Raw genomic sequence first — 14075 nt, 5'->3', positions numbered from 1 at the left:
TATTCCTCGGGAAAGTGAAAGCCCAGAGTTACTCCTTTGTTCTTTGTTATATTAACCTAAATGAGTGATGAATACTTTCTAAACTAACTAATAGCTACAAGCTAAGTCCTAAGGGAGATGCAAGAGTAATTGATAAACGAAATAATCAAGACAAGAAGACAAACCCAAAGGGAATCTAAACTAGTTGGCAATCAAACAAAAGATAAAGGATCGGTGAGTCTAATTATGCTACCCGCGGACGACTTCTTAACCGAATTCGATTTCTCTCTCGAGATAACCAAATTCCTAAACCTAATAACCTAAAGTTGGAATGTCTTCCTAACGATTGATTCTTAAATTATCATTAAGCTTTAATCCGCCTCTATTAAGCTTTGTTAATTCTTAATCCGGCTAGTCAATTATCCTTATCTCTAAGCGATTATTAATCAGTTCTTGCTATTCAAAATTCCAATTGCCAAATGGACTTCTCAATCACACAAAGCAATCTAACCACACAATTCACAACGTCTCATGAATAATGCATTATCTTATTAATACTGAAAGCAAGAAGAATACAAAACTAATCCAAACAATCCAACAATATAATACTAAGCCAACATAGTAAAGAAATCCCAATGGATTTAATCCATCTAGCTAATCATGTTCATTATCAAAATACACAAGAATACAATTACAACAATGAGTAAAGGTAGAGAAAACCCGATTACACCCTTGGATGAGAGTAAACAGCCCCAATTCCTCTTGCTCAATCTTGAATCGATCCTTGTTCCTCTTACTCGATTTGAAAACCAATCGACGAACCTTGCCCAATCTTCAATCTTCGAAGGGAATCTGATTGAAACCTTGATCCACGTCTCCTTTTCTCTTGGTTTCAGCTCAGAAAACCCTTAGAGAGAGAAATATTAGGGTTTGAGATGTTCTAACCCTAGCCGCCTTCTCCTTTTCCTCTCTTCATTCTTTTAATTAATACCCTCTGTCGCCTCCAACACGGCCGTGTCCCTGGCCGTGTTGGGGACACGGGCTGGTGTTCCTGGCCGTGTTACTCTCTGTGGTCGTGCTCCCTAAAAACTTCTTTTTCTTTCATGTTTGACGCATCCAACACGGCCGTGTTGGTGGCCGTGTTGGTAACACGGCCAGTGTTGAATCCAACACGGCCGCGTTAACCTTCCGCATGGGCATACTTAGCTCGTTTTGGTAGCTTTGATGTCCAATTATGCTCCAATTCTTTCCTTTATCACCCTTTGACCTCTTTTGGACCTAATGCACATAAACATACATATAGGGTGAGTGTTGAGACCAATTCACATCCAAATGTCCATAAAATCAATCTTAAAAATCCCATTTAGATGTGTGTATTTTACGCACATCAGTGATGGATGCCAAATATATGATGTATGATTGCCTAATTAAAACTGAAGATAGACTTAGGCCTTAAAATTGGACATGGCATGAAAATTGCAGTCCATTAGCTAAATTAAGATGGTAATTGGGCTTTACTTTAAAATTCATATAGACTTAATGAGCTTTGCCATGCTTTAGTCAGGTTAAATTGGGCTATATTAGATTTAGGATCATCGAATTAGGCATTTTCATAAAAAGTAGTCAATTAGGCTTAAAGGCTAGAAATTAAAGCATAACCTGTAATTAGGCTAGACTAGGTAGGCTTCATATGTAATTAATTAGTAGGTTAGGTTAAAAACTTTGAGTATGCTTGTCACATGAACTTTAAACTTTTCAAGTGGATGTCAAAAGTGCTTTCTTAAATGGTTTTATAGAGAAAGAAATGTATGTTGAACAACCTCTCGGTTTTGAGCATGATGAACATTCAAACCATATTTTGAAATTAACTAAAGCCTTGTATGGTTTGAAACAAGCTCTTGAAGCTTGGTATGAAAGACTTGGCACTTTTTTATTGCAAAATGGTTTTACAAAAGAGAAGGTTAACATAACACTCTTTGTAAAAAACACATGACACTTTAATTGTTCAATTTATAATGCTACTTACAAATCCTTATGCGAGGAATTCTCCACGTGTATGACTAGATAATTTGAGATGAGCAAGATGGGTGAACTCGAGTTCTTCATAGGATTGCAAATCAAGCAATGCAAGGATGACATCTTCATTAATCAATCCAAGTACACAAGAGAACTTCTTAAAAAGTTTAGGATGGAGAGATGTAAGATTATCAAGATGCCAATGAGCTTATTAACAAAATCGGACAAAGATGAAAAGGGTAAGCCAATTAATGAGAAAAAATATAGAGGTATATGATCAGATTATTACTCTATCTCATGGCTTCTAGACCCAATATTATTCTTAGTGTTGCTTGTGTGCTCTTTTTCAATCTAGTCCTAGAGAGTCTCATTTGCATGTCGTTAAAAGAATCTTAAAATATTTGCATGGCACTGTGCATCTAAGTCTTTGGTATCCCAAGGATACTTCATTTAACATAGTCAGTTTATCTAACACTGACCATACGAGTAGTCTCTTAGATTGAAAGAGCACCTATAGAACTTGTCATTTCTTAGGTGAATGCTCAGTATCTTGGTTTAGTAAGAAGTAAGTCTTGATTGTCTTATCCACCGTCGCAGTTGAATATGTTGCGGTAGGACGTTGTTCTACTCAAATTTTATGGATAAAATAATAACTTAAAGATTATGGCCAAGTGCTTAGTCACATTCTAATTAAATGTGATAATACTAGTTCAATAAATTTATTTAGGAATCCCATTCAACACCTAGGAGTAAGCACATAGACATTAGGCATCACTTTTTAAGGGGTCATGTCCAAAATGGTGATGTAGTGCTAGAATTTATTAACACCAATAATCAACTTACTAATATTTTTATCAAACCCCTTAGTAAAGATAGATTAAACTTTACTAAAAGGGAATTAGGTGTGCTTGATGGAACTTGTCTTAAATAAATATGCTTCGTTTGATTATGCAAATATGAAATTTGATTGAATAGAACCATACAAGAATCCAATAAATGCAGTCTTTGTCATTGCATCCATTCATATATCAATGTGAGTTACTTATTTCATGGGACTAAAAAATCAGTACTTTTTCTCCTCAAGATTTCTTAACTTTTGCCGATTTTCCAAAAATCGTGGTTGCGATGCACAAGCACGGTCGTGAAAATAAGCGAGAATTGGAGCCTTGCTTTTATGGTGACTCTGCTCTTTTTCGCAGTCACGAAGCTAATTAAACTAGTCGTTCTAACATATTATCAAAATTCACAGTCGTGAACTACATGATTTCTATGAATTTTTTTACCTTTATTTTGAATAATTTACGAGTTACACTCTTCAATGCTTTTTACCATTTTTAATAGTTTTTTTGTGTATAAATAAACCCTTAGTAATTCCTAGATACATTTTAACATATTCTTATTCTCTAAAGCAAAAACTCTCTCTTTCAAGAGCTTTTTCTCAAAGATTTTCTTCTCTACATCTTCATTATATCATCTCATTCTCATGTATCCAAAGAAAACCATATCTCAAGGCCACAAGGGTTAAGGCCCTAGATGAAGATATCCTTGCCTCAACAAGGATGAAGGGCACAAGCCAATAAGCAAGAAGCAAATATAAGATTCTTGCAAAGAAAAAGTATGAAGCGTCAAGGATTCCCCTCAACACTGATCTTAGGAAATTTAGGATCTATAGAGACGTTATAAGCATCTCAACAATATTCAAATGGAGAAGCTTGTATACCGAAGCAAGGATGACCACAAAAAACTCATATTGGAGTTCTTAAGTTCATTGGAGGTAAGAGAAAGACAAGGAGGAGACCTTGGATACTTTGGCATCTCCTTCAACTTATTTGGTTAAAATTTCTCCGTCACAAAAAGTGAACTTGGTTTCATCTTCAACTTTCAAAAGCAAGCGTCACCGACCTAGGAGATTTTTAAGTTTGGTCTCTTTTTGAAAAGAAATTTCTATAGAAACCAAACTAGAAAAAAACTCCAACTCTAAACATCTTAGGTCTCTTCTTATTGGACCCTTCATAGGATCATCACCCTTACCATTCATAAAAGGTGTGATGGCAATGAGAAAATCACCCAAAAAGATCTATGCATTCTCTATTATATGATCCACAACAAACCCATCCAATTAACTTACTTTCTAACTGACCATTTTGTCCATCTCTCTAAATCTTCCCGAGGATGCATCATGGTTTTATCTTACGTTTCCATGATTCCAAACTACTTTAAACTTCTTACCCTACCAACCTTGTCTTCTTAAAACACCCCTTAACAATGAGCTTTAACTACATCGCTCTTCAATACTTTCTTCATCTCAAAATGATAAAAAAAGAAAAGTGATGACTCCTTAGAGATAATCTTGGGTGCTAGTGCCTTGATGGGCTACTTATACAACCTACACCTAAGGCAGTGAACCTATCGATGCGGCCTAGCACTAATGAGTATCAAGGTCGTATCCCTAGAGATTGGGTGAACCTAGAGTTACTACTGTTCACTATGTTATCTAGTTTGAAATAGAGTGTGATAAGTCTAAATTAATTAACTAATGATTATGAATGCAAATAAAGGAATAAATAACAACTGACAATCGAAAGACAACCACAACAAAAGAAGCAAACCCAAAGGGGACCTAAGTGATGGAATTTTAAGATTGATTTTATAAATTACCAATCTTGCTACCCGTTCCTAAATCCTGAATCGAACTCGGCTCCTCTCTCGAGCTCACCAAGTTCCTAAACCTGCACTAACCTAATGGAATCTCTTCCTATCAGATTATTACAGATTAGCATTAAGCGTGATTTAGATCTATTAAGAGTTGTTAATTCTTAATCCGGCGAGTGAATTAACCTTATCTCTAAGTGTTAACTACCAATTCTTACTATTCAATTTCCAGTTGTAATAAGCATTTCTTAATCTCAAGAAACAACCCACAAGACAATTAATTCAACGTCTCAAACTAACTAAATCAAACTTTATTACTGAATAGCAAAAAAGATTATAAGAAAGGCAATTACAAATCTAACAACTAAGCACAATCCATCACAATAAAGACCCCAATGGGTTCAAAAGATCTAGCTACTCATGTTCATAGTTAAAGCAAAATAAGGAACAAATAAGGAAAAGAAAATTGAAGGCATGTACACCCTTTTCTTTCAAGTTGGATGAGAAACCCTAATTTTCCAATCCAAAATATCAAACCCTAATTTGCCTCTTGAATGCTCCCAAATGTTGTTTTGATCCTTAAATCGATGTTGAAAACAAGTGTAATCCTCCCTCAATTGATGAATTTGATCTCCCAAGGTCGACAATTGAGGTCTAGAAAATAAGTGAATTGAGTGTATACTCGAATTAGGTCAGAGAAAATCGAGCCTCCTCTAAGAAAATCAAACTTTTACCTATATACTCTCTTCAAGCTGTCTTTGGTATGAGTCCAGCCGTCGATCCCTAGGATTCCATTGTGTTGACCTATTCCAGGCCGTGCCTAAGCCGGTGCTGACCACCACGGGCCGTGGTGGAGGCCGTGGTGGCTATAAAAACCGTGCCAAAAGGCACTCTTGGAAGGCAGTTAGTTGGCAATTCAGCACGGCCGGAGTCTAGGCCGTGCTCAACCATTGAGGTACTCAACCATTGGGGTGCTACTCCTCGCCCAATTTGATGGATTTTGGTCTATAATCACGCGTATTTCCCTCGAGTGTTGATGGTGTCCTTCGAAAATGACCTGAAATGAGAAAGAAAACAAAAGACAGGTGATTCTAGCATAAAACGGGATAATCATGCATAAAAATGTAAACAATCGGGCATGAAAACATGTGTAGTATGATGCCTAACAAATCACCCCAAACTTAAGCCTTTGCTTGTCCTCAAGTAATCAACAAATCACTCCTCAAACAAATACCAAACAACTCAATCAAATACTTCGCAGAAAGTTAGCTCAAAACAAATATCAAAACTCTGTAATAAATTTCCACAAAATCCCCAAATCATTAAATCCTTAAGAGAGAACAAAACTAATAAAACTGTAAAATTAAAATGATAAACCATTCAAACTGAAAAATTGAGAAACATGCCTCACAAGATGTCACTCGAAAACACACAAGTGTATATTGGTGAAAGAGGATCGCCAAGCTTTCAACGCAAAAATACAGAAAAAAGTGCTTACCATAGGCTTGCTTATAGATCCAATCTCCACTACTGTGAAATAATCAATAATCATGATTAAAGGGGCTTGAGCCAGGTTGTAATGGGGTTAAGGTAGGCTATGGAGAAATATGAAAAGTAGGCTAAAAGTTGCAGGAAAATTATGCATGTAATGCAAGAAAATAGCCCAGGATCAAATGTTGTACCAAAAATGAACATTAAGTTGCTCCAACAATAAGATGATGCTCGAAACAAACTAAAGGAATAAATTCTCTCTCTTTTCTTTTTGATATATACTGTATATATATATTACAGCAGCTTATGTAGGAGATGATGTGGTTATTAACATAAGCAATAAGAACGAATATCCAATTTTGGATTGAAAGGAGCATCTATGAAAAATCTAGCAACTTAGTGATTATAAATAAAAAGAATGCAATTTGATCCAAAATGAAATGTAGTATAAACTTACATAATTTCCAGCAACAACGGTAAAAAGAATGGTAAAATGAATGGAAGTGATAAAGTGAGTGTCAAAGGTGAATCACAATGAAGGAAAAGGCTAAAACTCAAAATTAGTTCACTATGGGGAAAACAGGGTTAGGCTTTTGGCCAAATTGTGTAAATCCTAAGTGCCCAAATCATCTCATGACTATTAAAAATTCATGTAATCTCAAAAGGAATCATAAAGCAAGTTCTATAAAGAAAGATTCTATGCAATGCTCACTAAACAAAAAGAAAAGGAGCATAAAAAAAATAATGATGCCCAATTTGGCTCAAAACCTCACCATTTGAGTGGGTCAAAATTGCATGAATTCTCAAATCAAAGTTTAAATGATCAATCATAATAACATGCAGCAATATTAATAGTGTTATATTTCTGAGATAAAGTAAAATGGAAAAATTGAGGAAAAACACCAGTTTTACCTCGCTCGAGTGAAATTAAGAGATTCATTCATTTTCTTCTTCCAACAAGATTCGATAAAAGTTATAAGAGTATCTATTCAAAAGAGGAAAATTATTAACTACTTGATTGAAACAAAACTCAAGATAATAACAAACTAAGGTGCCTACCTCACACTTAAGTATAACACTATCCACAGTGTTAGAAAGATTAAAACTGGGTAAGCATATGACTCGCACATCATAGTTATTGAAGATCATGCATAGTTTTCAGGTTGGGAAGCATAGTATTTTGCTAAAATAACTTAACATAACATAAACAAATGAAAGGAGATAACATAAAATTCAGCATACAAAAGCAAGAAAATAAAATAAAATAAAATAAAGGAAAGAAAATAAAAAGAAAAAAGAAAAAGAAAAGTCTCATAATTTTTTTTCTGCTAGGAGTCGGCTGATGGTGTATCGTCACTGCTTAGACCTGCTTGAAGATGAGGAACAGAGGGCTGCAGTGGATCAGGGTTTGTGAAGCAGCCTGCCAGATCAAACTCCATCTCATCGATGAGTCGCTGATTTTATGCTCTAGCGTCCACCAGCTTTTTCATTTGCTCCACTAGGAAGTCCGTCTGGGTGGCCTGCGTCTCCAACCCGTTCATAAGCTGCTGAAGCATGGTGTTCATTTCGTCAAGCTGTGCCCTAGTCCCCTCTTGAAACTGCACAAATTGAGTATGATGTTGCTGCTGTAGATCGCAGACTCGATCTAGTCGGTCAGCCAGAGCACTAATTTGAGCATTCGATGTCCTTACAGAATAAGAGGATGAGGCTCCGGATGGAGGCATAAACACTCTAGCTGGGTTGGGGATCCTAATATCTGGGATCCCAGCCGACGGATTTTGGGCTCCTCTAGCCGCTGCCTCTCTAGCCTCCCTGACTATGGTGTTCACAAGCATGTACTCTATACCATATGGGTGTCTAGTAGCCGTGATCATCTGCATGTTGATCATCTGTCTGATCCCTAATGGTGTCATGTCACTAATAATTGAAAGCTTTGACAGATAATCATTTAATACGTCCCGTCTCTTGGCTAATCTAGTCAAGTACGGGCCAAAACAACAGTGCATCTTCTTCCGGGCGTCTACTATAAATGATCGGACTTGACGAGCCAACATATATCCCAAGTCTAACTTCTTCTGATGTTGCATAGCCCAGAGGATGAAGACATCGGTCTATGTCACCGCTCCAAAACTATCTCATCTGCCTGTAATGGTGTAGGCTAATAAGGTATGGAGATAACTGAGATGATCTGGAAGGCTAAACGCCTTAGACCTGCTTGGGTAGTATGTTTCCGGCCTCAGTACTAATGAGTCCCACATAGTGTCATAGGATATTGGGTGGATGTGGAGGCATCCCTGATACTCCTCCCCGAGATCTCCTGTTCAGTCCATAATCCCAAATGCATGTCGAATTGCGGAACTAACATTGAGAACTCTCTTCCCCCAAGTCTGAAATAAACTGCATCAGGCTGATGCCAGTTTGTGATCTGTTGCTGCAAAAAGAAGGTGCTGAGGAACTCAATTGTAAGCTCATGGTAGGTTGGTTCAATGATATCAAAGAATCGCGCATACGGCAAAGTCTCGAACAGAATGCGCATATCCTAGACCAATCCCACTCTTTCCAGGGATGCGAAATCGATGCAATGACCCGCCATCACTTGCTTCCACCTCATGACTTGGAACCGACTCTCATTTTCTGCATTAGGAAATGTCCATAGTGGATGATGACTAGGTGTAGGTGGGTTCACAGCAGGTGCTCTTTGAGCTCGGACTAGTTGCTGTTGCAGTGCTGAGGCTGGTTCTGGTGCTTGTGCTGGTGCTAGTTCTAGTGCTGTGGAGGAAGATGTTCCTTCGCCACACGATTGCTTTTTGGTAGGAACTCGTTTTGGCTGCTTCCTACGGGATTGATCGCGGTCCGTCAATATCGCCTGATGCAATGAATCATTAGTTATTCGTACAAAAAATTAAGTTAATAAAAATTTCTACCAAAAATTGGACAGCTTAACAGTTATAATTTGACTAATAGAAAACTTTAGACTTGAAGAAAGACTAAAGCCTCAATCTCTTGCGTAAACTAACTAACCCATACATTGCAAACTACTTTATCGTGCACTAACTAACACAAAAACACTTATTCATAATAGAATGCCATAACAAACTTTAATTATGCAAACCCCACACTTTCAATTTTATAACCAACTTCACAGCAATCAAAACGACTAATATAGATTAAATCTAATTGAGGTCATCTTAAGGCAGTATAATAACATAAAAACTACCAAAACATACTAGCATGTCCTAAATAAAGTATATGCATAAAAAAAACTAAATTAAAAACAAACAAAAGCAAGAAGTGGAGATACTTACTTGGAGTTGCCGAAAAAAAATAAGGAGGATGAGAGAAATAGAAGAAAACCACACCTTGGAGCTTTAGAAAAGGGGTGGCAAAAATTTTTTGGAGGCCTTCTTTATATAGGTGCGGGGTCAGCACGGGCAAGTGCCCCGCCTGCTGATCATCACGGCCTGGACTCAGCCCGTGCTGAGCCCTTATGCTTTGATTTTCACCAACCTGGCATGGGTGGGGGCACTGCCGTGCCCATTAGCACGGCCTGGTGTTGCCGCCCGTGATGCCTTCGGAAGCCATGCTGAAATGGCCAAAATTCCCCAAGTCTTCATATGTCTTTCATCATAGGCTTGACACAGGCCGTGCTGATGGGCATGGCTTGGTGTTGCAGCCCGTGATGGCCACGGAAATAGTGGTGAATGTGAGGTTTCCAGACTTTCCTTTGCCATCTCGGGTCGCCGAGCTTCCTACCTTGATGTGTGCTTTAACACTCTAAGATATGTTAGTCCTCCAAATTGCGTATGAGTGTCGAGTAGGTTAACTTCTGCAAAACTCAAGAATAACACAATCCAAGCAACATCTAGTAAAAAGGTTCAATAAACTAAAATCGTCTCAAAATAAAATAAACTAAAATTAAACTGAGATATCAAACTAGAGAAGTAAATAAATAATAAAAGATGTCCAAAGAAAAACTCAAAAAGCATAAATAGATTTGGAAATGCCTCCCGAAGGCACTTCTTTTTGTTTGAGTCGTCTAGCTAGACTCTGCGCAACATTCCTGCATATGGGCAAATTGAGAAGGTGGGCTCAATGTAAGCTGGGGCTCGAGGCATATAAGCGCAAAGAGAAGGTCCGATGTGTGCGGTAGATGACCAATAAGGTGCTCTCCGCATCGAGTCGGGATGCCCATTCATCCACTCTGAATTCTGGCTAAGTGACCTGTTAAAAACAAACTTGTAGCTACCCTTCTCGGGTCTATCATAGCACAAAGTATCAAATTGATACAAGTTGTTTTCTTCAGGTAAATAACACATATCAACAGGGAAAGAAACATGTATAGCATCATCCATTTGTATGCCCTGTGGTTGTTTATTATATGCAGGACCAATTCCATCAATACTACAAATGGCATGAACATGGTCGGTGGAAGAACTATCAAATGGGGGTAAACTAAAAGTAACACAGTCATCCCCTATATTAAGTTCTAACTTTCCCTCAAATACGTCTATTTTAGCTCTAGCTGTGGCAAGGAAAGGTCTCCCCAAAATCAATGGTACACCATGCTCATTACCCATATCCATAACCACAAAGTCCACAGGAAATATGAGCTTATCTACCTTGACTAGCACATTCTCCACAATTCCCCTAGGAAGCTTAACAGAACGGTCAGCTAATTGAATGCACATCCTAGTGGATTTTGCCTCCCCCAAACCTAGCTTATTGAACAAACTAGTGGGCATGACATTTATGCTGGCCCCCAAATCAGCTAATGCATCATCAACACACAAATTACCTAAAGTTCAAGGAATAGTGAAACTCCCTAGATCGTGACTTTTCTCTGGCAACTTTCTCTGAAACATCGCTGAGCATTCCTCGTTAAGCTGAACATAGGCTACCTCCTCCAACTTCTTTTTTCTGCTACGTATGTCCTTTAAGAACTTGGCATACTTCGGCATCTGCTCTAATGCATCAATAAAAGGTAAGTTAATATGCAGTTGTCTAAAAATATCTAAAAACTTACTGAACTGCTCTTGCGCCTCTACTTGTTTGCCTCTAGCAGGATAAGGAATCTTAGGTTGATATTCCCTGACTGGAATTGATTTCACCTTTTGTCCCTCAGGTTCCCTAACCTTGCTGCTCGCCTCAACCTGCATATCAATAGTGGAGTCATAAAAAACAGGCTTAGAAGGAGCTGAAACTAACTTACCTGAACGCAAAGTGACGACGTTCACGTGCTCCCTCGGGTTAGACTCAGTGTTGCTAGGGAGCGCTCCTTGTTGCCTCTCAGACAACGTCTTAGAGATTTGGCCAATTTGGGTCTCCAAGTTCTGAATCGAGAACTGCTGGTTCCTAAGTGCACTATCAATTTGTTGGAACCTTATCTTTGTAGATATTACAAACTTCATCATAAGCTCCTCTAAATTTGACTTCTTTTTTGGTGGAGGAGCTTGTGCAGGCCCAACTAGCTGTTGCTGCGGCTGCTGATGAAGTCTCTAAAAACCAGGTGGACCCTGAGCATTATTGTTTCTCCAACTGAAGTTGGGATGATTGCGCCACCCAGGGTTGTATGTGTTGCTGTAAGGATCATTCTGCTGCCTTAAGGCATTCCCCATATAGTCAACTTACTCAACATCAGAAGACACAGTAGAAACAGATGGAAAAGTAGAGGAAGATGAAGCAAACATACCTCCGTGTCTGATTCGCCAGCATCGCGAGCCACCATAATACTCGCGACCAACGTGCAAGCAAAGCATCACGAGTTGGTTAATCTTCTTGGTCAGAAGCTCCACCTGAGTTGCCAAGGCTGCTGTAGAATCTACTTGGTTAACCACTCCTTGTCTTCCTGGTCGGCTCCTAGAGGATTGCCACTGATAATTGTTCATGGCCATTTCCTCTATCAAATTCTGAGCCTGCTCGAGCGTCTTACTGTTTAGCGCCCCACCTGCTGTAGCATCCACCATTTGCCTCGTCGTAAGGTTCAACACGCTGTAGAAGGTTTGAACCTGCATCCACACTGGCAATTCGTGATGTGGGCAGCATCTCAAAAGGTCCTTAAACCTCTTTAATGCATCGTACATGCTTCCATCATCAAACTGAACAAAAGAAGTTATGTCATTTCTAAGTTTAGCAGTTTTAGCGGGAGGAAAATACTTCTATAAAAAATTTTTGGCCAATGCCTTCCAGGTAGTAATTGTCTGCTGTGGAAGAGATTGCAACCATCTTTTGGCTCTGTCCCTCAAGGAAAATGGAAACAATCTCAACCGAATGGCGTCATCGGTTGTTCCATTTATCTTGAATGTGTCACAAATCTCCAAAAAGTTAGAGATATGAGCATTGGGATCCTCGCTGGGCAATCCTCCAAACAACACACTCTGCTGGATCATCTGGATAACATTGGCTTTTATTTCAAAGTTGTTGGCCGCTACAGCAGGTTTGACTATACTAGTTTTCATCCCATCCAAAGATGGTCGAGTAAACTCGTACATCGTCCTCTGATTGTCATCGGCCTGGGGGTTGTAGTTCTCCATCATGTCCACTCCTTGAACCTGAACTGTAACTCTAACCCTCCTCAACTACCTGCAAACGTCGTCTCAATAATCTGAGAGAGCGCTCCAGGTCAGATAAGGGTTTTATGAGATCAGGGTTAGAGCTCCTGGTCATAAACTACCTAAAACTGACAGCCAAACAACCACTAATCAACTATAACAATAAAATGAAGAATACATAATAAATAAATAAACAGATAATGACTAAATTAACACAAAAACAATTCACTCTAGTTCACCGTTAACTCCCCGGCAATGGTGCCAAAAACTTGATGGGCTACTTATGCAACCTACACCTAAGGCAATGAACCTATCGATGCGGCCTAGCACTAGTGAGTATCATCAAGGTCGTATCCCTGGAGATCGGGTGAACCTAGAGTTACTACTGTTCACTATGTTATCTAGTCTGAAATAGAGTGTGATAAGTCTATATTAATTAACTAATGATTATGAATGCAAATAAAGGAATAAAAAGCAACTGACAATCGAAAGACAACCACAATAAAAGAAGCAAATCCAAAGGGGACCTAAGTGATGAAATTCTAAGGTTGATTTTATAAATTACCAATCTTGCTACCTGTGCCTAAATCCTGAATCGAACTCGGCTCCTCTCTCGAGCTCACCAAGTTCCTAAACCTGCACTAACCTAATGGAATCTCTTCCGATCAGATTATTATAGATTAGCATTAAGCGTGATTTAGATCTATTAAGAGTTGTCAATTCTTAATCCGGCGAGTGAATTATCCTTATCTCTAAGTGTTAACTACCAGTTCTTACTATTCAATTTTCAGTTGTAACAAGCATTTCTCAATGTTAAGAAATAACCCACAAAACAATTAATTCAACGTCTCTAAAAAAAACTAACTGAATCAAACTTTATTACTAAATAGCAAAAAGATTACAAGAAAGGCAATTACAGATCTAACAACTAAGCACAATCCATCACAATAAAGACCCCAATTGGTTCAAAAGATCTAGCTACTCATGTTCATAGTTAAAGCAAAATAAGGAACAAATAAGGAAAAGAAAATTGAAGGTATGTACACCCTTTTCTTTCAAGTTAGATGAGAAACCCTAATTTTCCAATCCAAAATATCAAACCCTAATTTGCCTCTTGAATGCTCCCAAATGTTGTTTTAATCCTCAACTCGATGTTGAAAACAAGTGTAATCCTCCCTCAATTGATGAATTTGATCTCCCAAGGTCGACAATTGAGGTCTAGAAAATAAGTGAATTGAGTGTATACTCGAATTAGGTCAGAGAAAATCGAGCCTCCTCTAAGAAAATCAAACTTTTGCCTATATACTCTCTTCAAGAGTACCGGGCGGAGTCCAGGCCATGCTGATCCTTAGGGTTCCATTGTGTTGACCTCTTCCAGGCCGTGCCCAA

General features: G+C 38.4%; 1 non-coding gene across 1 annotated transcript; it reads left to right on the top strand.

The window, feature by feature from the left end:
- The first annotated feature begins 12159 nt into the window (after positions 1-12159).
- On the top strand, positions 12160-12266 carry LOC112536500. Its single transcript, XR_003080496.2, has one exon. It is a non-coding gene; the product is annotated as a small nucleolar RNA R71 (small nucleolar RNA).
- Positions 12267-14075: the final 1809 nt, after the last annotated feature.

This window comes from Ricinus communis, chromosome 10 (genome assembly GCF_019578655.1).
Source record: "Ricinus communis isolate WT05 ecotype wild-type chromosome 10, ASM1957865v1, whole genome shotgun sequence".
In the NCBI taxonomy this organism is placed as follows: domain Eukaryota; kingdom Viridiplantae; phylum Streptophyta; class Magnoliopsida; order Malpighiales; family Euphorbiaceae; genus Ricinus; species Ricinus communis.
The sequence above is the reverse complement of the archived record's forward strand: the minus strand, read 5'-3'. Positions and strand labels throughout refer to the sequence as shown.